This window comes from Hyperoodon ampullatus (genome assembly GCF_949752795.1).
Source record: "Hyperoodon ampullatus genome assembly, chromosome: 11".
Lineage (NCBI taxonomy): Eukaryota > Metazoa > Chordata > Mammalia > Artiodactyla > Ziphiidae > Hyperoodon > Hyperoodon ampullatus.
Window position 1 is genome coordinate 27,722,461 of NC_136924.1, and position 20,998 is coordinate 27,743,458.

Consider the following 20,998-nt stretch of genomic DNA (forward strand, 5'->3'; position numbering starts at 1 on the left):
CTGCAATTTTCAGTCTTTGGTCTTATTTCAAAGGCAACCTACTCTGCCATCTTGAAGTGTGGGTTGGGATTCACTGGCTTTTCCTTCCGGATGGGGGATGGCTCTATGAAGAAAGGAAAGCAGTTTTCAGTTTTGTAAGTGTGATTTCCTTGATAGACTTCCAACAGGAAAAATTAACACACAATTGCACGCTGCACGAATCTATTTTCACATGAAGACCCAGAGAAGGTACACTGGGGTCAGGCTGATGCCTCATAGACCTAAACATTCAGTGTTAAAATGTTCAAATGCTGACAGTACAGTTCCATGGGATGGGGTGCATGGAGGTTGGCTGGTCTTGTACCTTGTGTCTACTTGCTTTTGTATGCATGCATTGGTTATAGATTGTTAGCAGTAGTTCAGCTTCAAGAGACAAAAGCCCTCCTCTTGTTGCTGGAACCATCCAGTTTCAATCACTTTGAGGTCTTGCAAGAAGAAATAACATAACCTCACTCCCTCTTTTCTGGCTTACACTGTGCCATCCTAACTTAGATCGGTGCCCTCTCTGTGAAAAGGCTGGATTAACGTCTTTTGCTACTTACAGCTGATTTAACAGAGTGATTTACAGGTGATTTAACAGTGTGATTTACAGGTGATTTAACAGTGGGGAGGCTTCATGAGTGTGAAGAGTATTTTTAACCCAACCATGTGGGTTTGATAGCCATTTGCAGGTGAGTTATGGGATTTGGAGCTTCATTTGAGGCTGTGGGGAAGCAGTGGGAGGTAGAGGGGGACTGAGGCTGTGGAAGACTTGCATGTGGACAGCCGTTGGGTGATTTGATCCTGAAGTGGGTTGGTGGTCTCCTTCCACGCTCTGCTGACAGTTGTCAGTTGGTCTGCTTCATAGGGTGTGAAATTGACACCCTCCCTGTTGTTTGGGATGGGGAGGCTGTCTGGGTGCTGTTATGGGTACAGGTGGAGTCAGAAACTTGATCTGCAGGGCGTTTATTCAGTCAACAATCATTTTTTGAGTGCTGTAGACCAGTTTCTCCAATTTTCATGTGCATTCAGCTTACCGGGTGATCTTGTTAAAATGCAGATCCTGACTCAGTAGGTCTGATTCAGTAGGTCTGGGGTTGGGCTGAGATTCTGCATCTCTAACAAGCTCCTGGTTGATGCTGGTGCAGGCACCACACCTGACTCGCAAGGCCAAAGCTCTGTGCCATTTTGGTGACATATGACAAGGTGAAAACAAGCTTCTTCCCGCCTCGGTGTCTTACTTCCCCACCCACGCACCCAGGTGCTCCTTCCCTGGGTCTCTGCCTGGCTGTCTTCTTCCTTTCACTCAAGTCTCAGCAGCAGTGTCACCACCTTGGAGAGACTTGTTTCCCTTGATGGCCCAAATCTGAAGTAGCTCCCCATCTCTAATTTACCTCTTACATTTCTCTGAGATTATCTTGTTTCATATGTCTTTTCTGTCTGTCTTCATGAGAAAATGAGCTCTAGGAGAGCCAAGCACGTGCACTTGGCTGTTGTGTTGACGCCTGTCTCATCCTCCCATCCTCAGCTGTGCTAGCAGAATGCCTGGCACATAGTAGATGCTCAGTAAAATTTGTTGCATGAAAGATCAGAAGTGCCGTCTTTAAGGATCCCACCGGCTAGATGGAGAGACAGAAAAGTCAGTGACTAGTTCTGTCTGTGGTGTTAAGAAAGAGTGTAGGGAAAGAGTTATCAGTATAGAGTAGTGTGTCTTTAAAAAAATCTCTCTGGGCCTCAGTTTCTCATCAGTAAAATGAGCTTAAGTAGCAGTATCTCCCACATACATTTGTTGTAGGATTAAAAGAGATAATAGGTATGAAACACTAAAAGCCCAGTACCTGGCATAGAGTAGACCCTGAAGCAATACCAGCTGTGATGATGAAAATGGTGAAGGTGGTGGTTATGCAGGGACAGCCTGACTTTTCACTTTTCAGAGTGCCCTTTGAGCTCTCTTCCAAAAGGCAAGTAGTAATTCTTTAGGGCAGTATATTAGATACCAGTGTTGTGTAACCAGTTGTCACAAATTCAGCAGCTTAAAACAACACACATTTATTATCTCCTAGCTCCTGTGGGTCAGGAGTATGGGCATGACTTAGATGGGTCTTCTGCTTCAGGGTCTCTTTCAGGTCATGGTGAAGATGCCAGCCAGGGCTGTGGTGTCATCAGAAGACACAACTGGGGAAGGATCCACTTCCAAGCTCACATGGTTGCAGGCAGGATTCAGTCCCTTGCAGCCTGTTGGATTCAGGGCCTCAGTTCCTTCCATCTGTTGGTTGGAGGCCTCCCTCAGTTCCTTGCCAGCAGGCATCTCCATTGGGTAGCTCACAGTGTGGCAACTTGCTCCATCAAAGCCATCAAGGGGGAGAGTGTTGACCAAATAAAAGTTGTAATTTTGTGTGACGGAATCACAAAAGTGACATTTTTACTGTATTCTATTAATTAGTAGGAAGTTGCTAGGATAGCCCTACTCAAGGGGGAAGGGAGATTACACAAGGCTGTGACTATCAGGATTTGGGGATCAGTGGTGGTCATCTTAGAGTCTCTCCACCAAAGGCAACAAGAGGGAGCAAGACTGGGAGCAAGGATGCATGGGCTCTGGTGCTGGCGCCACTGCTCCTGGCAATGAACGAGGGTATGTCCCTTGCTCTAGCCTTCCATTTCCTCTGCAGCACACGGTGAGCAGAGGCATTTTCACGTGGATGCCAGGGAAGCTGGGGCTCCACAGAGGCATCTCAGGGGCTGCTGGGGAGGATAGAGGTGTTGGGAGGTGTACATTTCCTCCCCATCAGAACAGCTTGGCTTCAACCTGTGTTCAAGATTAGGTCTTCTGTCCAAGGTTTTCTTTGAACAGAGACTTCCATGACTTAAAATCAGGTTGGAACCATTTGCACCAGCTGCCCTCGGAGGGCCCTCTTCTGCTGGCCCCATGTGGTTCTCTTAGGGTTCGTAGTGGCTTGTGCCAAGACCAGAACTGTGGACCCTGAGCCGGTTAATGACATTGGCATCATTCTCCCATCCAGAATTACGGGAAAGAGGGACCCGAGGCTGCACTGGGGTGGGTGGGGAGGTGAGTTACTGAGTTATTGGAAAACCAGTTTCTAAGCTTGTGATCAGAACTGTCTATTTCATTCATTGGCACTACTCACTCAGTCAGCATTCCTTTGTTTATTCAACACTGTTCAGTGTCACCATGGGGCCTTCTCGGGTTCACCCTCAGCGTGTTTTGTAAATGCCAAGCACATAGCCTAGGAAACTCCCATCCCAGCCACATCAGGGAGGGGTAGTCACTGAGCTTCTGCTCACCTTGTGGCTTGCTCCCCGGAGGAGGCCAGGGCACCCTGTTCCTTTTTTTTTTTTTTTTTTTTTTTTTTGCGGTACGCGGGCCTCTCACTGTTGTGGCCTCTCCCATTGCGGAGCACAGGCTCCGGACGCGCAGGCTCAGCAGCCATGGCTCACGGGCCCAGCCGCTCCACGGCATGTGGGATCCTCCCAGACCGGGGCACGAACCCGTGTCCCCTGCATTGGCAGGCGGACTCTCAACCACTGCGCCACCAGGGGAGCCCCACCCTGTTCCTTTGATCTCACTTCGTCAGGGTCATTGTCCCTCCCTTTTTCTGGAGCCACCCCCCCACACACCCCAGAAAGGAGTACCTCTGGGAAGAGTGGAAGCGTGGGCAGTGCAGATTAGCAGGGTAAGGAGGACTTGACCCCAGGAGCGGGAAATATATTTTGGTAATAGGGTTTTCACTTTTTAGACTTGTGGGTTAAATTCCACGAACTAGAATAACCCAGGGAGAAGTCTTGCTGGTTTTCTAGACTAGAGGCACACACCTTTCCCTTTTCCTCTTCCCCCTTCACTTCCTGTCTTCCTCTGCATATTTTTAACTTGTATAAAAGACATTGCTCAGAGTCTCAGGACTCAGAGCCATAGTGGGTCCTGGTTTAGGGACCCACTAACTGCTACTAACCAGCTGTGGGACCTCGGCCCAGCTGCCCTGGGCCCAGGTGGAGGTTGGGCTGCATGATTTTGAAGCCCCTCCTGACCTTGCCTGGTAGGTAGGCTTCTGTCTGATTGCTGTTGTCCAGAAGCGTTAAAATTCATTGTCTTCCCGGGAGCCAACTCTCGCTCCATTAAACAGCTCGTCCGGAGGCAGATGGAGCCTGCAGGGGGACTGTCCTTAAAAGCAACAGGTTGGGTGCTTGGCTGGCTCACAAAGGAAGTCTCTGGGGAGGTCCAGCCTCCCTGCTGCTCCCTGGGCAGGGGCTCTGGGCCCTCTCACAGCCCGAGGGGCGGGAGAGGAGCCCTGCCCTCTGGGAGAAGGGGTTACTGAGCCAGGGAGGGGGGAAGTGCTCCCAGACACAGACCCTGGAACACTTGACAGAGGTGGAGGGCGATCCTGGGATGAGCTCTGGAAGGACAAGGAAGACCTCGCAGGAATAGGAATTGTAGTAATATCAGCTGAGGCTTTCCTGACTCTTCTGTCTATGCAAGATAGTTACGTACATTATCAGTAGTACCGGGGATGACGCGGTGCCCCATTTTACAGAAGGAAACTGAGGATCCGAGAGCTCAAGGGACCTGGCCCAGGTGACTCAGCTGGGAAGTGATGGAGCTGAGACTGGGAGCCAGGTTTGGTTTCAAAGGCCCCCCCACCTCCATTGCCCCCAGCGAAAAGATCATAAGAGGGATGCAAAAAGGGGTTCTAAGTCAGGTCACATTCACAGACAGGCACCTGGCGGTTAGGATTTGGACCGATCTTTCTGGGGGACATAGCTGAACCCACAATTGTGGGGATGGCTTTAAGGCGAGAATAGGCAGAAAGCAGGGGGTAGGGCTCATGCATAGCTGGGACCCCTGAAGCTGGAGAGGCCAGCTCACAAGGGCTTTTGGACCCTGCTGAGGACTTTGGACTTAGTCCCGGACTAGGCACTGGGCAGGGTGGGAGGCATGGAGTGTGGGTGTGGATGGTCAGGTGGGCGTGGTGAGCGCTGGAAGGAGGATGCATGGGACGAGGACAAGAAGGGTGTGATCTGGGGCCCTCACGAGTCTTCTGTAAAACCCCCCGGGGAGAGACGAGCAGGGCCTGAACCCAGGCGTGGATGGAAGGGTGAGAGAGGAGGGGTGGGGGTGACTGGGAATTGAGGTGGCCAAGTGGGCAGGGCTCGGTCTTGGAGGCAAAGGGCAGGAGAGAGGCTTCCCTGGTGGCGCAGTGGTTGAGAGTCCGCCTGCCGATGCAGGGGACACGGGTTCGTGCCCCGGTCTGGGAGGATCCCACATGCCGTGGAGCGGCTGGGCCCGTGAGCCATGGCCGCTGAGCCTGCGCGCCGGAGCCTGTGCTCCCTAACGGGAGAGGCCACAACAGCGAGAGGCCCGCGAACCGCAAAAAAAAAAAAAAAAAAAAAAAAAAAGGGCAGGAGAGGAGGGAGTGTCTGTTGAGTGATTTGAAGGAGTCAGTGGAGGGGGGTGGACTTGCCCTAGAAGGAGCAGAGAGCATGACGGGAGGAAAAGCCCGCGAGAGAGGGGTGGAAGCCTGGCCACTCCACCTCTTGGACCTCGGATTCATCTCCCAGAGAATGTGGGACCTGGCCTGGTTCATCTGAAAGGTGCCTTCCGGCTCTAACGTTCCGAGGTTTCTGTGATTCTGAACCAGTGCAGGCTGCGGCAATCAGAGGAGGCTTCGTGGGGGAGGGGGTCGTGACTTGGGGGAGGATGTGGAGGGCGTTTCAGGGGTGGGGGCGGCTGATACTGAGGCCCAGAGCTGAGCTGAGTGCTTTGATGAGCCCGGAGAACCTTTCCGCGGCAGCAGCGGCAGGGCCTGTCCTCCTGTCTCGGGACGTGCAATGACTGTCCCTCATCAATGTTTCAGTCTCCGCTTTCACAGAGCGCCTCCCTCTCTCTTTCACCTTTGTCAGCAGCCTCCGTAAATAAAAGGAAGAAGCGCCGCCGGCCCAGCCCGTGGGCCCAACGACAGAGGGGCTTCCTGGGCCCTTGAAGCCTTTGCACTTGTTTGTGACTGGAGACGAATGAGACTTCTGGCAACTGAGCCCCCGGTCCCTTCACCTGCAAACTGGGGGCTGTCATGCATGTCCCCCAGTTCCTCAACTCCCCCCGCCTCGGGTGTAAAATTAATTCTGTTGTGCCGTCCTCCTTCTCTGCCTTCAGACAGAAACTCTTCATCCCAAGCCCTCAGGCACCGGTACCGCCTCGAGTAGAGACCTTAGAGACTTTTCAGAAAAATTTTTTTGAATTAAAATTTAATTGACGTTGTCTAGTTTTTGTTTTGTTTTGTTTTGGCTGCTCCGGGTCTTAGTTGCTGCACGCGTGGGGGATCTAGTTCCCTGACCAGGGATCGACCCCGGGCCCCCTGCATTGGGAGCTCGGAGTCTTAACCACTGGACCACCAGGGAAGTCCCCAGAAATGGTTTTAACTGGTTGTCAGAGGCGGGGGTGGGCGGTAGGTGAAATGAGTGAAGGCGCTCCAAAGCTACAGGCTTCTAGTTAAAAAAACAAGTAAGTCTTGGGGATGTCGTGAGTAGCGTGGCAACTATAGTTGACAGTACTGTATTGCATGTTTGACAGTTGCTGAGAGAGTAGATTTTCAAAGTTCTCATCACGAGAAAAAATATCTGTGACTGTGTGTGGGGATGGATGTTGACTTACTGGGGTGGTCATTTTGCAACATAGAAAAATATTGAATCCGTATGCTGTACACCTGGAACTAATGTTATATCTCAGTTTAAAAAATAGAAACTAGTTAGGGGCTTCCCTGGTGGCGCAGTGGTTGAGAGTCCGCCTGCCGTCCCGGTCCGGGAAGATCCCACATGCCGCGGAGCGGCTGGGCCCGTGAGCCATGGCCGCTGAGCCTGCGCGTCCGGAGCCTGTGCTCCGCAACGGGAGAGGCCACAACAGTGAGAGGCCCGCGTACCGCAAAAAAAAAAAAAAAAAAGTAGAAACTAGTTATGTCAGTTTAAAAATGGAAAAATTTTAAAAATAGTTTTAAGCTTCTGTGTAGGTGACTACTTTTGAAGCAGAATCCTCACCTACCCGGCATAAAGAAACACTGTAGTTCGATTTTCCGTCTGGGGTCTGTGTGAACCCTTGTCTCCTGTGAGTGGACAAGGCTATGCATCTGAGGGCAGAGCTTATGTCACACAGGTTTGGGCCCCCCCACTGGGAGTCAGGGCTTGTGGTTCCTCAGTGTCACGCAGTGAGGTGGGGCGGTGCTCCCAGAACACCGTTGGCACCCTCTCCTCTAGCACTGCTCAACTGGGACACCTCCCTCTAGCATCTCCCTCTCTCAGCTGTGAACGCAGGGATAGGAACATTGCCTTGCTTGTTTTTAAATCTCTGTATGCTCAGAGCCTCATGTAGTAAGTATACAATAAATGTTCGTGGATACAGATTAATGTATCCAAGTAATTTTGCAAATACTTACTGAGCACCTGCTATGTGCCAGCCTCCCTTCCAGGCTCTAGAGATAAGAGCAGTGAACCAAATAGAAAAAGCCTGCTCTCATGGAGCCTCCATTCCTGTGGGCAAGACAGACTATCCGTGGATGAACACGTGTGGTAAATGACATGATTTGGGGTGATGAGGGACGCCATTCAAGCAGGGTTAGGGAACCGAGAGTGGGAAAGCTATTTTGGAAGGGATGGTTGAGGAAGGCCTCTCTGAAGAGGTGACTTTTGGGTAGGCACTTAAGGGATGTGAAGGGGTGAGCCGGGTGAAATTCTAAGGGAAGAGTGTTGGTGGCAGAGGGAACTCCAAGGATGAAGGCCCAGAGGTGGGGATGAGCTTGGCAGGTTAGGGGAGTGGTGGCTGGAGTGGAGTGGGAGAGCTCGGTAAGGGCTAGATCATGCAGGCTCTTAAAGGTCAAGGTTGGCTTCATTTCCAGGAAGTCTGTTGACGCAGAGGATGACCCTGGGGGTTTCCTGGCAGTCTTCCATGTTGTCTACACAGAAGAGAATCCACTGGTAGAAACGGCTTTGTGGGGTGGCCCCTTGGGTGCCATGTGTTCTCAAGAACAGTTATTTGAGATCCTACTACGGGGAGACCCTGAGGCGGCCTCAAGGACAAGGCAGAGTCAGAGGAAGGAGTCTCTGCCTTCCAGAAGCTCTGTCCCGCAGGACTCAGGCTCCCTCCAGCCTACCCTCCTCCCTGCAGCTCCGACGGGCGGCACACCCCAAAGCGGGCTGGGTCCTGGGTTCCCCCTGGTGGGCCTCCTGCGTGTGTCTGCGTGGTTCAGCATCACAGCGTTCCCCTTTGCGGATTGGTCCATCTGGGGTATTAAATCTAGCATCCGGATGCTTAGGCTTGGATCCCAGCCCAGCCACTCTGTGGCTCCCCATCTGGTGCAGTGCCCGCAGCCACATGTGAAATACATAGACGTTGAAGGAACGGGTGAACAGCGTGTTGCTTTGGGCAAGTCACTGAATCTCCTGGTGTCTCAGTTTCTTACCTATAAAGCAGGGATAACAGAGGATTAAATGAGATAGTGCTTATGATAGGAGTCTGAGTCGCTGTGCCCAGTGTGTAGCAGGTGTGCAGAAAACATAACTGCTGTTTTTATGACGTTGTTCCGGTCGTCCCTGACGGCTCAAGGCTTTCAGAGCCTAGTTTCCTTTCCACATTCACTCCCCATCATATCTCTTTTTCTCCCCGAGTCTGTCCAAGATGAGACTCAATGATCATTTGCCAAAGTACTATTTTTCCCCCAATAAGACATTTGCCTTTTACCTCCAGGGGTCTGATGGTGGGACTTGAAGGTTCCTGGCTGCACGTGGTGATAAAAGTCAGAACCAGCTACAGCTGTCTCTGAACTGCCATCCTGGAAGAGACTCCAGAGACCACCTTGTGCAGCCCCCCTATGTTTTAGGACATTAGTAAATTGCTTTCTGTATTGGACTGATATTCGATGTTCTAGGAGTCTGCAGGCAGCGTGGCAGGGGTGGGGAGATAGGAACGCGTGAGGATGCCAGGGCCCAGGGCAGGAACCGTGTGGTCCTGACATCCCCCACCGGTGGTTAGAAGCCTCACTAATGAGGGCATTCTGCACTTGGTGATTTCTTGTTCTTGTCAGCGGTCCCTTGAGATTGGGCTGGTCTCCAGATCTTTTCAGAGATAAAGGAGCGGAGCACAGTGTTCTTTCTTCAGCAGCCGTCGCATCTCTCTCAGCCGGGCAAGCTGGAGGGAAACGGAAGTGGAGGCTGAGAAGTTGGGATGGAAACACCCAGACTATGTTTACTGAGTTTCTCTGAGCCATGGGATGGGCCGTGTGGAAACTACGTTCTCGTTTCCTTGTGCATCCTCTTTGTCTTCACTTCCTAGGGCCTGTCAACATTCCAGATCCTCCGGCCCTGCCCCACTGCAGCCCCTAGAGGTGTCTAGTCTGTGTTACTACAGCGTGGAAAGGACAGGGCTTGGAAGCCATTCGCTGGCTGTGTGCCCGTCCCATGGCATTAAACATCACGACTCTGGGCCTTGGTGTCACTGCTGTATGGGAATCTAGAATGTCCCGCACAGACAGGTCATGAGGCTTCAGGGTCCCCGTAAATTATTCTTTCTCCATTGCCTCTCCCAAGGTCTGTCTCAAAATCCATAGACATCATTATTGTCACTTGTGTCACCTTTCTCTTCTTCCTTAGTTGCATTGAGGGGAGTGGGGGTCTTTCCATAAAGTGAAAGCTGCTCATATGGAAATCATTTTAGACCCTCATAGAAGTTATTATTGTGACTCAACAGCTGTGCAGAAATGCTGGGAAACCATTCCCCTGTCCCACCGGGTCCCAGTGGAGGAGAAACTTGTGACTCCACCTTGGGGGCCTGTGCTCGCAGGGAGCTTGTAGGAGTGGGTTTGGGAGGGACCTTCCCAACACAAATGGCATTTTTTTCTCTATTTGCAGCAAGGGGAGGGCTTTGAACCCATGCGTGTGGCCTTTATAACTCAGTGCTCAGAGTGTTTGAACTAATAGGCCTTTAGAGATTCTAAAAGAGCCCTCTGTTTGGGACTCAGTTCTAAGACCCTGAAAATCATCTATCAGGAGGGTCCTTTGAGCTGATCCAGGTACCAGCAGACACACCTCCCATCTCTCCTTAGTGTGACCACAGCAGACATCACCAGTGGACCCTAGCACTTTTCACCACACTGAACTAGAATGGAGCCTTGGGATCCTCGCCCCACAGTGTCCAAGACTGAGAAACCCTATGCCTTTGCAGTTATAGAAATTGAGACCCAGAGCCTTACATATCTAGCTCAAGGCAGATCTTCTTGTTAGGTGGGCTAAAACATACACACACACAAATGTTCATACACACATAAAGTTTATATGCATTTAAAGTTTATATAAGCAGCTTTCATAATGTATAAACACATGTGTGTGTGTTTGTGTGTGTGTGTGTGTTTGTGTGTGTATGTATAGTAATGTATACGTAAAACTTCTCCCCCTAGTTCTTTAAATCTGAGGTTCTCCATCAGGACCGATTCACCAGAGGCAAAATTTGCTGACATCTCTAAAGAATAAAGTGTACTGTCGCTCCGATAAAATATCATAGCCACTTCAGTCAGCCACATTAAAGCTTTCCTAAAGAATCTTTAGGAAATTGAGCCTCGTGGGTCAGACGGACCACATTTTGTGGAACAGGTGAAATGCATCTGAGGTTGAGGGTGACTGACAAGTCGGGACATCTTTAGTTAGGCAAGGAAGTGGAGTTACAAAATACCTTTGAGCTTCACTCAGATCTGGCAGAAAATTCAGTCCTTTTTTAGAAGGCAGAGAAAGGTTTGTTTTAAATGGTGAGTTTCTCTTTGGGTAGAAAGGTGTTCCCTGGGTGCGTGGGACTTGTGTCACTGCCCGTCTTTCCCTGCCTCCTCTTCCGTTTCCTTGTGTCTCTTAAGATCCACCTTCCTTCTCCTGGAGACTTTCCCTCCCCTGACAGCCCGCAGCACCTCTAGTTACATTCCTGCTGAGATACACTGTCTTATGTTCTGTTGTTATGTCCTCAGTGAGACATTCCCAAGCTCCAGGTGGGCACGAGCTCTCTTGCGGGTCTGACTCCCTTCCTGAGGTATGGAGAGGGGTTCCAGACCCACCTTGAGCTGTGTGGAAGGTTTAGAGGCTAAGCTGGTTCATGCATTTGTGGCTCCCCAGGGCAGGTCACTATAGGGAAGGACCGGTGTGTCTGTTCCTTTCCACACCAGGATTCACAGGCTTGGGCTGGGCTCTGTCACCAGGGCTGCTATTTAGGGCTGGGGTCTCCTTGCCTTCCAGCCTCACGGATGCTTTGATGCTGGCTGCATGCAGGAGCCAGGCTCTCCTCTCTCTTTGCAGTTTACCGATGCTCTTCTGTCTTGGCAGCTCCCGTTGCCATGCAACAGCCAAAGGTACTGCGCCAGTGGGCCCCTCCCAGTGTTTGTGCATCAGCCCTGCTGTCTGTCCCCCTTAGCTCTCAGTCCTGCTGCAGGATGGGGATGGAGGGACCTGGAGCAGCAAGCTGGGCCAATTTTAATTGAATTCTGCTTGCTACGCCTTCACTAATGATCTGTACATTAGCAACTTTGAACAGAGCTAAGATGGGGTGAGAGTGGCTAATGGACGGTTACCTAGTTGCTTCCTGGGACTTTGAATGTCATCTTGACGTTTTATGAATGTGACTCTTTGTTGCTGTTGGGACCTCCCCTAGAAATACAGTGACAGCCGCAAACTGTCATGCTTTGTTATTACTTACTATGTGTTTGTATTCACTTAAGCGTGAAGGCAATATTAGTTCCATTTTATAGAAACTAAATCTCAGAGAGGTTAAGTAACAGCCAAGATCACACAGCAAGTAAAAGCAGAACTGGGATTCAATCCTAGGCAGTGTGGTTTTATAGTTTGTGCTCTTAACCAGTATTCTATACTGCCTTTCTACTTATAAAAGTTGAAACCCACCCTAGGGGATCTTAAAAAGCTAATGACCTACTTTTAAAGGCAGTGCTGCCTTATGTATATAGCTACATTTATTAAGTACTTAATAAAGTAAGTACTTAAAACTGTGCTAGGCACTCTTTTAAGTGTTCTTATAATAGTTCATTAATCCCCACAACAGTCCTGAGAAGTATTACTATTATTCCCATTTTAGAGAGAGATTAGAGATGAGAAAATTGAGGCAGGTGGAGATTCAGTAACCAGTCCAAGGTCATAGAGCCAGGATGTGACAGAGCCCGAATTGGAACCCAGTAGTCTGATTCCATATTCTACACACATAAGTAAAACTACTAGTTTATAAAACAAGGCAAACTTCTTGACTTGGTGATTGTGGGGGAAGAAATTCTAGGGGTAGAGAGGGATAGAAAACCCTCCGGAAGTTGCCATATTAGTTACTACAGCTCAGTCTATGAGACCCCTCATTTTTCAGAATGTTTTATATTCTGAATGAAAAAAAAAAAAACACATGACAAATACAACCTGTCAAATTTACCTAAAGGAACAATCATTAGGATTTGTGGGCAGTTTACTTAAAAACCAGTCTCCCTTATGTTCTCAATATTTTGTTATGAGCAGTTGCCTTTAAAATTTAGAGAAGAACTCAGAGGGTGTCTGATTCCATTTTGTAATCTTCCTAACTTGTTGCCCCGTAGCTGAGCACGTCATAGGCACTTGGGAGCACAGTGCACATGCTGGATTGATTGAAAATTGAAGTGTTATGTGTGGGATTAGAGGATAATGAAGTGGGGAGATCCCAGGCTAAGTATTTAGGGACCACATTTTTGGGGTGCCTCCAGGGTACCCAGGCTATACCTTATCCATCTATTCTCCCACTCGTGGATCATTGGGGGATAAATTACGACATTGTCGGTGATGGTGGTGCAGGTAGTATTGGGGTGGTGCCATTGACCATGTGGTGCTGGGAGCCTCCAACACCTGGCTTTCCCTCTTTTTTTTTTTTTTTTTTTTTTTTTTTTTTATTTTATTTTTTTGCAGTACGCGGGCCTCTCACTGTTGTGGCCTCTCCCGTTGCGGAGCACAGGTTACGGACGCGCAGGCCCAGCGGCCATGGCTCACGGGCCCAGCCGCTCCGCGGCATGTGGGATCTTCCCGGACCGGGGCACGAACCCGTGTCCCCTGCATCGGCAGGCGGACTCTCAACCACTGCGCCACCAGGGAAGCCCTGGCTTTCCCTCTTGAAGGCCGACACTCCATGTAGCCATGTTGAGTCTGCTTCATAATCTTAGTTTACAGTTGGCAGAAGAGGACAAGATTGCGAAAGAAACTCTTTGCAGTCAGCGTGCTTGGCCACCCGAGCAACTCCGCTCCACATTCTGCCAAGTTGCTAAATTCAGAAACGGTTAACGGTTTTGACATATCTGATAACCTACAAAACCGACATGTCCTGGGTTTGATCTTCCCATCTGTGTCAGAGGAGCATGAAATGAGCATGCGAGCCAGGCTGTGATGCAGCCCATTGGGGAGGATCTAAATTAAATCGGTGGCTCCCCGGCCGTCCCCCTACTCGACGGCTTTCCAGTCCCTTGTGCCCCCCACCCCACCCCTTCCTCCCAAAGGGTTAAGTTACACAGGAGCCCGGGTGCCTGTTTCTCTCCTTCTCACCCTGTTTGTTCCTCTCCCCATCACTGTCTTCCTTGTTGATCTTATTGTCTAAGAGAAAGTTGACTCATTTGTAACATTTAACCAGCCTCCCTCTCGCACTAGTAGGTGTGTGAGCAGCTGGGGACTTTACCATCTGCGATCCTCCACACTTCCAGCGAATTCTCTTTCTACCTTTGCGGCGCTGTGCAACCAACCCCAGCTCCATGCCTTCTCTGTGTCCCATCTACCCCTCTCTCACACCAGAAATCAAGCTGGAGGGCGATGGGCGTGGGATGACCTCAAAAAAACCCCCACTCATTTCCTTCCTTCTAGAAAAATGTGCCAGGCATTTAGTGTTAGGAATAGAGAAGTGAGTACACAGGGTTCCTGCCCCCAAGGAGCTCATGCATTTGGGAGGAAAGGCAACAATACGGGTGTCACTGATGGCTGCAGTTTATTGAGTGCTCAGGATGTACGAGGCACCGTGCTTTACCCAGATGATCTCATCTGATCCTCACAACAACCTGTGAGCTTAGGAAGTCTTCTCATTTTACTTTATTTTTTATTTTTGTTTTTTGGCTTTAGGTAGTTTAATAAAAATTTGGGGACAGAATTTCTTTCAACAGACGCACTGCTAGGCCCCAAGTGGCCTTTTTATGGCCAGCATCTGCTTTGACTGGTTAGGGTCTGGACCACACCACTGTCAGCCCGTGGGGGCTGGAGGCAGAGCAGTGGGGTCTCCTAGTTGTGCCCCGTCGGCCCCAGCTTTAGTGGATATCATAAAGGTGGGAGGAGCTGGGGGCGGGAAGAGCCTCATTTTGGAGCTTAACCTTTGCAGCAGATAATCCGCAGAGCTTTTGGTGTCTTTTCTTCGCTCCCCTTTTTTCTCCTCCCCCAGACACAGCCTTCTAGGAAAAACAGTAGGGAAGGGATAACGCTTGGCATCGTTGGGTGTTCAGAGCTCTGTACCCAGGCCGAACGCAGGCACAGAACGTTGGGCCACTCGGGGCAGGCTGGGTGCGTGGAGTCCCATCTGCCCCGGAGCCCAAGGCCGGATGCGGTAACGGACAGGCACGTCACGTTCCGGCTGCATCAGCCCGAAGCCGTACCTGCTGAGGTCAGACTCGGGCATCTCCACGTCCGGGCTGATCAGCTCCAGGTCAAAGCGCGCCAGCACAAGGAACACGAATTGTTTGGTGCTGCCGATGGCGTAACCCCTCCCCAGGCACTGGTTGTGCCCCGCTCCCCAGGGCATGCTGTAATTCTCCAGTCGCTTCCCGTCCTTGTAAAAGTCTTTCTTCTCTGATCCATCAGGGTTCAGGAATCGGTTGTATTTAAAAACCTCTGGGTCTGTGTAGATCTCCGGGTCCTTCTGGGGACTCAGGAGGGGGAAGAGGAGGAGGCAGTCGCCACATCGCAGGGTGAATTCCCGCCCATCTGCCATGGGCAAGGCCAGGTCCACCACGACCTCGCGGGTGATGAAGGGTGCGGCGGTGAGCCTGAGGCTCTCAGCACGCTGTCCAGCACAGGCACGCTGTCCAAAACCTTCTGTGGGGGGGTGGTCATCTGCGAAATGGGCTGCTCTACTTGCAAGAGAATGGGCTCCAGCTCTCCACGGACAGCAGCTAGGGCCTCAGGGTCCTTGAGGAAGATCAGGGGCCAGACGGCAGCAGGACCCATGCTCCCCTGCATGGCCCAGAGCTGCAGCACCGGAGCCCGCGCCTGCATCTGCTCCGACACGCCCGTCTCCTCCAGGTGCAGCAGGTAACTCTCCAGCCGTTTGCTCCGGTGGGCCTGCCCGAGTGGCCGGCCTGGCTGGGGAAGGCAGCTTCCACAGGCGACCTTTGACCCTGCACCCCTGGTCCCTATCCCCCAGTGACAGGGAGCCACGTGCCAGTTTGCGGAGCAGCAGGTCGAGCTGGCGGAAGGCGTGGAAGCCATCGGCTGAGTGGATGCGGTCCTGGGCCTGGCTCTCCCGGGTGTGGGGCGCTGCCTCGACGCCGTGCAGAGTCAGATAGCAGCTCCGAGCGGGCAGCTTTAGGAGAATTTGAGGAGTCCCGTCGCATGCCAGCCACTGCCTGCTTCCCTGGTGACACCCAGCAGGGCAGTGTGGAGGTTGGCATACACGGCTTCCGTGCGCGCCTGGAGTTCTTAGTGGAGGAGAGTCGGTTTCATCTTGGACTTTTCATCGCTGGGGCTGTAATGCAGAAGCTGTGCGTCGAAAATCCTCTCCATGAGGAAGACGGCACAGGCGTGGAAGTCCAGCCCGGTGCGAGGCTCCCACACCACCATGTCATAGGAGTGTGGGTCCAGGAGGACAGTGGCATACCTGCCCCCCACCAGCACAGCAAAGATATCACCGTGCTTCTCCTTCATCCTAGTGAGGAAGCTGGCAGCATCTTTTCCAAACTCCAAAGCATAGTCCAACCAGGGGTTACTGCCCAGGTCCGGCGGAGGCTCGCCAGGTCGCCTCTCTGTGAGCCGGCTTCTCCCGAAGGCTCCGTTTAAGGGCTGGCACAGCACAGGGCTGGAGGAGACCAGTGTGCACCAGCCCTCTCCCAGTCCAGGTCTGAGCCCACAGACAGGACACAGGAGCGGCGATTTTTGCACAAGAGGCAGGAGGGCAGGATGGTTATGAGCCTGACTTCAGCACCACACTTCCTGGCTTCAAATCCCAGCCATGCTTCTCGCTGGCCACGTGACTTTGCCTCCCTACGCCTGCTTCCTCATTGCGCGAGCCGGCGAGTCAGCAGCAGCGCGGCCAGAAGACCGAAGACCATGGCCCAGGACATGGCAGGGCCAGCGACCAGGCTGCGGCTGCGGAGCGCTGTCTTCTCACTTTAGAGGTGAGAAATGGCAGGGATAGTAGGTAAATTGGCCAAGGTCACATGACTGGTAGGTGGTGGACTCAGTCCTCTGTCTTCAGAGGAGAAAAAATGCTATTATTATTTTTATTCATAATAACATTTATTGACTATCTACCACATGCCATGTATCAAGTGCCTACCTACGTGCTGTCTTTCAGTCTCTCTGAAATACTCCGAGGATGGTTTTATCAGACAGTCATGACTTGCTGAGGACAACACGGTAGGAAGTGGCAGCTTGGGACTGATACCAAAGTTGGTCTGATTCTAGAACTTCCAGGCTCCTAACCCCTGGGCTGTATCACCTCTCATTAGAGCAGTGCAAGGTTCACCATCAAACCAGCCACTTGTTCGAATGAAAGGAAGAGCTTTTAAACTTGGCTCCAGGCCCACAGGCATGAATGGGACCATCTCAGGGTACCTGGGTTCCATGTTCACCCTGGCTGAGATGTACGATTCAGGCATCAAGTGTTTTCCAGTGTGCCAGGCACTGTTGTTGCAGTGAGCAGGGCAGGGGGTCTCTTAGAGCTTGACGTTCAGGAGGGAGGGGACTGTGATGAGGTCCCTTCAGGTCGAGGGGTCAGTGCTCTAAGGAAGACACACAGGATAATGGGATGAAAGGGATGCTGGAGAAGGCCTCCCTCAGGCGGGGCAACTGAGCTGCAGCCCGAGTGACAATCTGGGTGAAGAGGGTCTTGGCTGAAGCATGGAAGGTTCTGGAAGCAGGAACAGCTTGACCGTAGGAAGGAACAAAATTCCTGGGTGTCTTCTGAGATCTCTGAGTGGTTCTGTGTGGCTGGAAGGTGACATCAGTGGGTGAGGTGGAATGCAGTCTGCAGACCGTCCTGCCTGAGGCACGGAGTCCCCACGTGGCTCCCTTCTGAGGGAGGCCGTTCCGGGAGCAGCAGGGTTGGAGGCCTTTCCGATAGAGAGTGGAGAAACCCACTTTTGAAATAAAAGGGTTGGCTTCTCAAAGTCACGCTTGTCACCTCTAAGCCAAAGGGCCGTGATTTGTAATCACGGGGTGGATGGCACACACAGGTTCTGGTCTTTTCTTACATAATAAAAGTGTGAAAACGGTCATCTCTTAGATTTGTTCCCTACCAAGCACCCCCAAGTGCAGCGTATTAATAAATACAATAATAGTTAATATTTCTTAAGTGCTCCTTGTCTGTGTTCCAGTGGGTTGAGAGTTTTTCTTGCATTAGTCCCTTTAGTCCTCATGAGAGCTCTGTGAGCTTAGTACTCTTTTTATTCCCCTTTGAATGATATGGAAGCTGAGGTTTAGAGAGGTGAAATGTAAAGAGCCCAAGGCCACACAGTTGGGAGAACAGGGCCTGGAACCCCTGATGCAGGTACTGTCAGGGGAGTCAGCCAGGGCAGGTACTATCAGGCCCATTTTACAGAGAGAGAAGACTGAGGCATGGTCATGAAAAGGGTGTGGAAGAGAGTCGGGCCTGGAATCTGGGTGTTCTGGTTCTGGTGGAAGGTCCACTAGCCGTGGGGAAGGTGGTGGAACCGCGCACTCTACTTTGCCCAGACTTATTCAAGGACTCAAAGCCAAGGGCCTCCTTGAAGTTGGGAAAGAGCCCCTGGCAGCCTTCACTGGGGAGCAGGAGCTGGCGGCAGTCCCCGTGGCCACACCCTTTTGGCTGATTCTAAAGCCCACGTAAGGGCTGCATCTGGTCCACCTACCCCCCTGCTCAACCCTTTAATACACCCCAAGTTCCTCCAAATCACCTGGGACATTTTTAAAAGGGCACATTCCTGGGCTTTGAGAGAGACCTGTTGAATCAGGATCTTGGTCATGGGACCCTGGAATCTGCATTGACCTTCCCCGAGGCAGTCCTGAGGGGCATTCAGGTTGGAGAACCACTAGTCTAGGTCTCAGTACTGAGCCCTCTGGGAAGGGTGGAAATGGCTGTGGATTTACTCTAAGGCTCTAGGCATGATGCTTAAACAAATTTCGTGGTTACTTTGGCCAAGGGAGAGGCTATTATCATCGGCCCCAGACATTTTGGGGACAGGCTGGAAATAGCTCACTGGCTGAGTGTTTCTATTTTGCATCAGTATGATTAGGTGTGTCTGGGGGCTGCAGTGTAAGTCTGTTTTTTTTTTTTTTTGGTATCTTTAAAAAAATTGTGGTAAAATATACCTATCATAAAAGTGACCATTTTAACCATCTTTAGGTGTACAGTTCAGTGGCATGAAGTGCATTCACATTGCTGGGCATGCAGCCCAATCCAGAAGGCTCCTTTTGGATCAGTCTAGGAGGGACGGGCTGTGTACACATTAGGTGCTTAATAATTTCTTTCAGATGACAGTGGAGCAGCGGGGGTTATTGGGGTGACGGGGTAAATTCTTAAGCATTAAGTAAGCATCCCCGCCTCAGACTTTTCTTGTGAGCCACTTAACCTCAGCCTGAGATGCTGGTGGAGGAGATGCTGGTGAGCTATGTTTAACGTTCAATTTCTATTTCTGGGCCAGGCAGGATGATGAGTTCATTGTCTGGTCAATGCCAAGGGCTGGTCGATGCCAAAGGCAACTTCCCCTGCCTCCCCCAGTTCCCCATCAGAATAGAGGCTATCTCTGTAAAGAATCCAAGTTTCCCTCCTATGAGTGTGTCGCTAAGAGGCAACCCACGGTCACGACTGGGACTAGGGTTTCACATGCTGCCGACTCAAGACTGATTGAGTTGAGAACTAAACAAATGGGCCTTTTTATATTTAAGAGGAGATTTTTTTTTTAACCGTGTGTCCACAAAAGATCTGTAGACCATCTTGTTATAAATTTCACACTGCTGACTTCATACGTATGAGAGCGCTCACGACCCATTTACATTTTTTGGTGCATTTGGGTTCATTTCTGTGGTTACCACTCTGAGGAGGCCTACAAAAGCTGGCCTGTTCAGTGGTGGAGCACGTTGCCAATGGAATTTGGTGAGCCTCACAGCAGTGGAGGGGAGGGTGTTGGATCAGCACGTGGACGGAGTTACAGAAGGATTGAATTTTGCAGCTGGAAGGGAACTTCTGTAGAGTGACCCCCCGCCTTATTTAAAGATGAGGAAATTGAGACCCAGAAAAGGGGGTGGGTGCTTACCCAAGGTCACCCTGCTAGTTAGGAACCCAGCCCAACACGGGCCTCCTGGTCCCAGACCACTGACTTTCCACTGCATCAGACCTTTCTAGGCCTTGAACTCTGGCTTCCATTGACCGGTTGGCTTGCAATATTAAAAAAAAAAAAACCTGAAGATAAGTTTTCCTGAAATGAGAAATCTTTCCAAAATCATTTATAGATTATGTGGCTTCTCCGTTTGCCTTTTCCTGTACTAGGGTAGAATCAATCTTTGTTCCTGGGCAGACGTTTCAGTTTCTTTCCTAAGATCTTTATCTTCCTGATTACGCTTTGGAGCCCCCTGCCTCTGTTCTGATGAGAACCCTGGGTACCGAGGCTCTCTTTCCAGGATGGCAGCACAGCTGGTTTGAAAAGTGGAATATTGAGTCATCAGCTTTCTGGCGTGGCTTATCCTTTCCCAGAATTCTGAAGTCCCATCTGATGTTATTTAGTCACTGTCCTTTCAGTCTGGGAAATGATTCAGATATAAGCTACACAGAGAACTCAACAGAGCCCTCTGTGATAGGGGTTCTTGAGGAGACATGGAAAGCTGGCTCTATTATTTGGACATCGACCGTCGCTCGAGAGCCAGACCCCTCACATTCCCGAGTAAAAACTTCTAGGAAGGTTCTGGGCTCTTGTGATGTACAGTCGTCTCAGCTGCAAAATCAGATTAATTGATTGACTAAATATTGTGCTTATGGAGAACTTATTTTGTACTGACCCCACTCAAAGTAGGAGGTACAAAAAGGAATTTAATTAACATGGTCTCTGACATAAGGAAGAAGCCATGAATTGGTGCCCAGGTATCTATTAAGGGGCTTTATTACATGCTTCTGTTTTCTTGTTACCCTTAAAGAATCAGAGAAAGTTGCTAGAAGAACAGCAAAGGGCACTATTGAGCCTTGAAGCTCAGTGAGGGCTGATCTATTCTCTTTCACCTCTGTGGTCCCAGGACAGTGTGGATGCTCAAAGAATATTTCTTTCCATGCACAACCCCTCCCCCACCTTTTTAAAACAAACTTCCATAAAGGAGGCACCTTTTGTGCAGAGGGATAAGACTGAACCTGGGCCTGTATTACCTGGGTTTGAGTCTCTGTTCCACCACTGAGCTCTGTGCCCCTGAGCAAGTCACTGATGTCCCTGAGCCTCCATTTCCTCATTGATAGAATGGAGACGCCATGATTCATCTTGGGACCGCGGGTACATCATTGCACCTCTCTGATCGGGGATTTCTCCTTTTTACAACAAGAGGCAGCGAGGATGCGTGTGGAAGGCCCACTGGAATCGGCAGACAGCTAAACAGGTGTTCATTGTTATTCATCCCGTGTCAGGAATGGGCTATTTTACTCTTTCATCTCCAATGGAGTTTCAGGAGAATACGTCCATTCCAACACAGGTAACTTCCGATTACCAGTGTGTTGGTGAATCCCCTG

General features: G+C 50.7%; 1 protein-coding gene and 1 pseudogene across 3 annotated transcripts in view; one reads left to right on the forward strand and one right to left on the reverse strand.

The window, feature by feature from the left end:
• Positions 1 to 20,998, forward strand: part of CHST11 (carbohydrate sulfotransferase 11) — a gene marked incomplete at both ends in the record, with an annotated part of 282,436 nt that overhangs the window by 96,743 nt on the left and 164,695 nt on the right. The gene's annotated exons all lie outside the window — the stretch shown is intronic.
• LOC307059947 (prostacyclin synthase-like) lies at positions 14,540 to 16,314 on the reverse strand (annotated as a pseudogene). The gene is made up of 2 exons: positions 16,301 to 16,314; positions 14,540 to 16,153 (listed from the first exon to the last, which is right to left on the reverse strand). The product of its transcript is annotated as a prostacyclin synthase-like (transcript).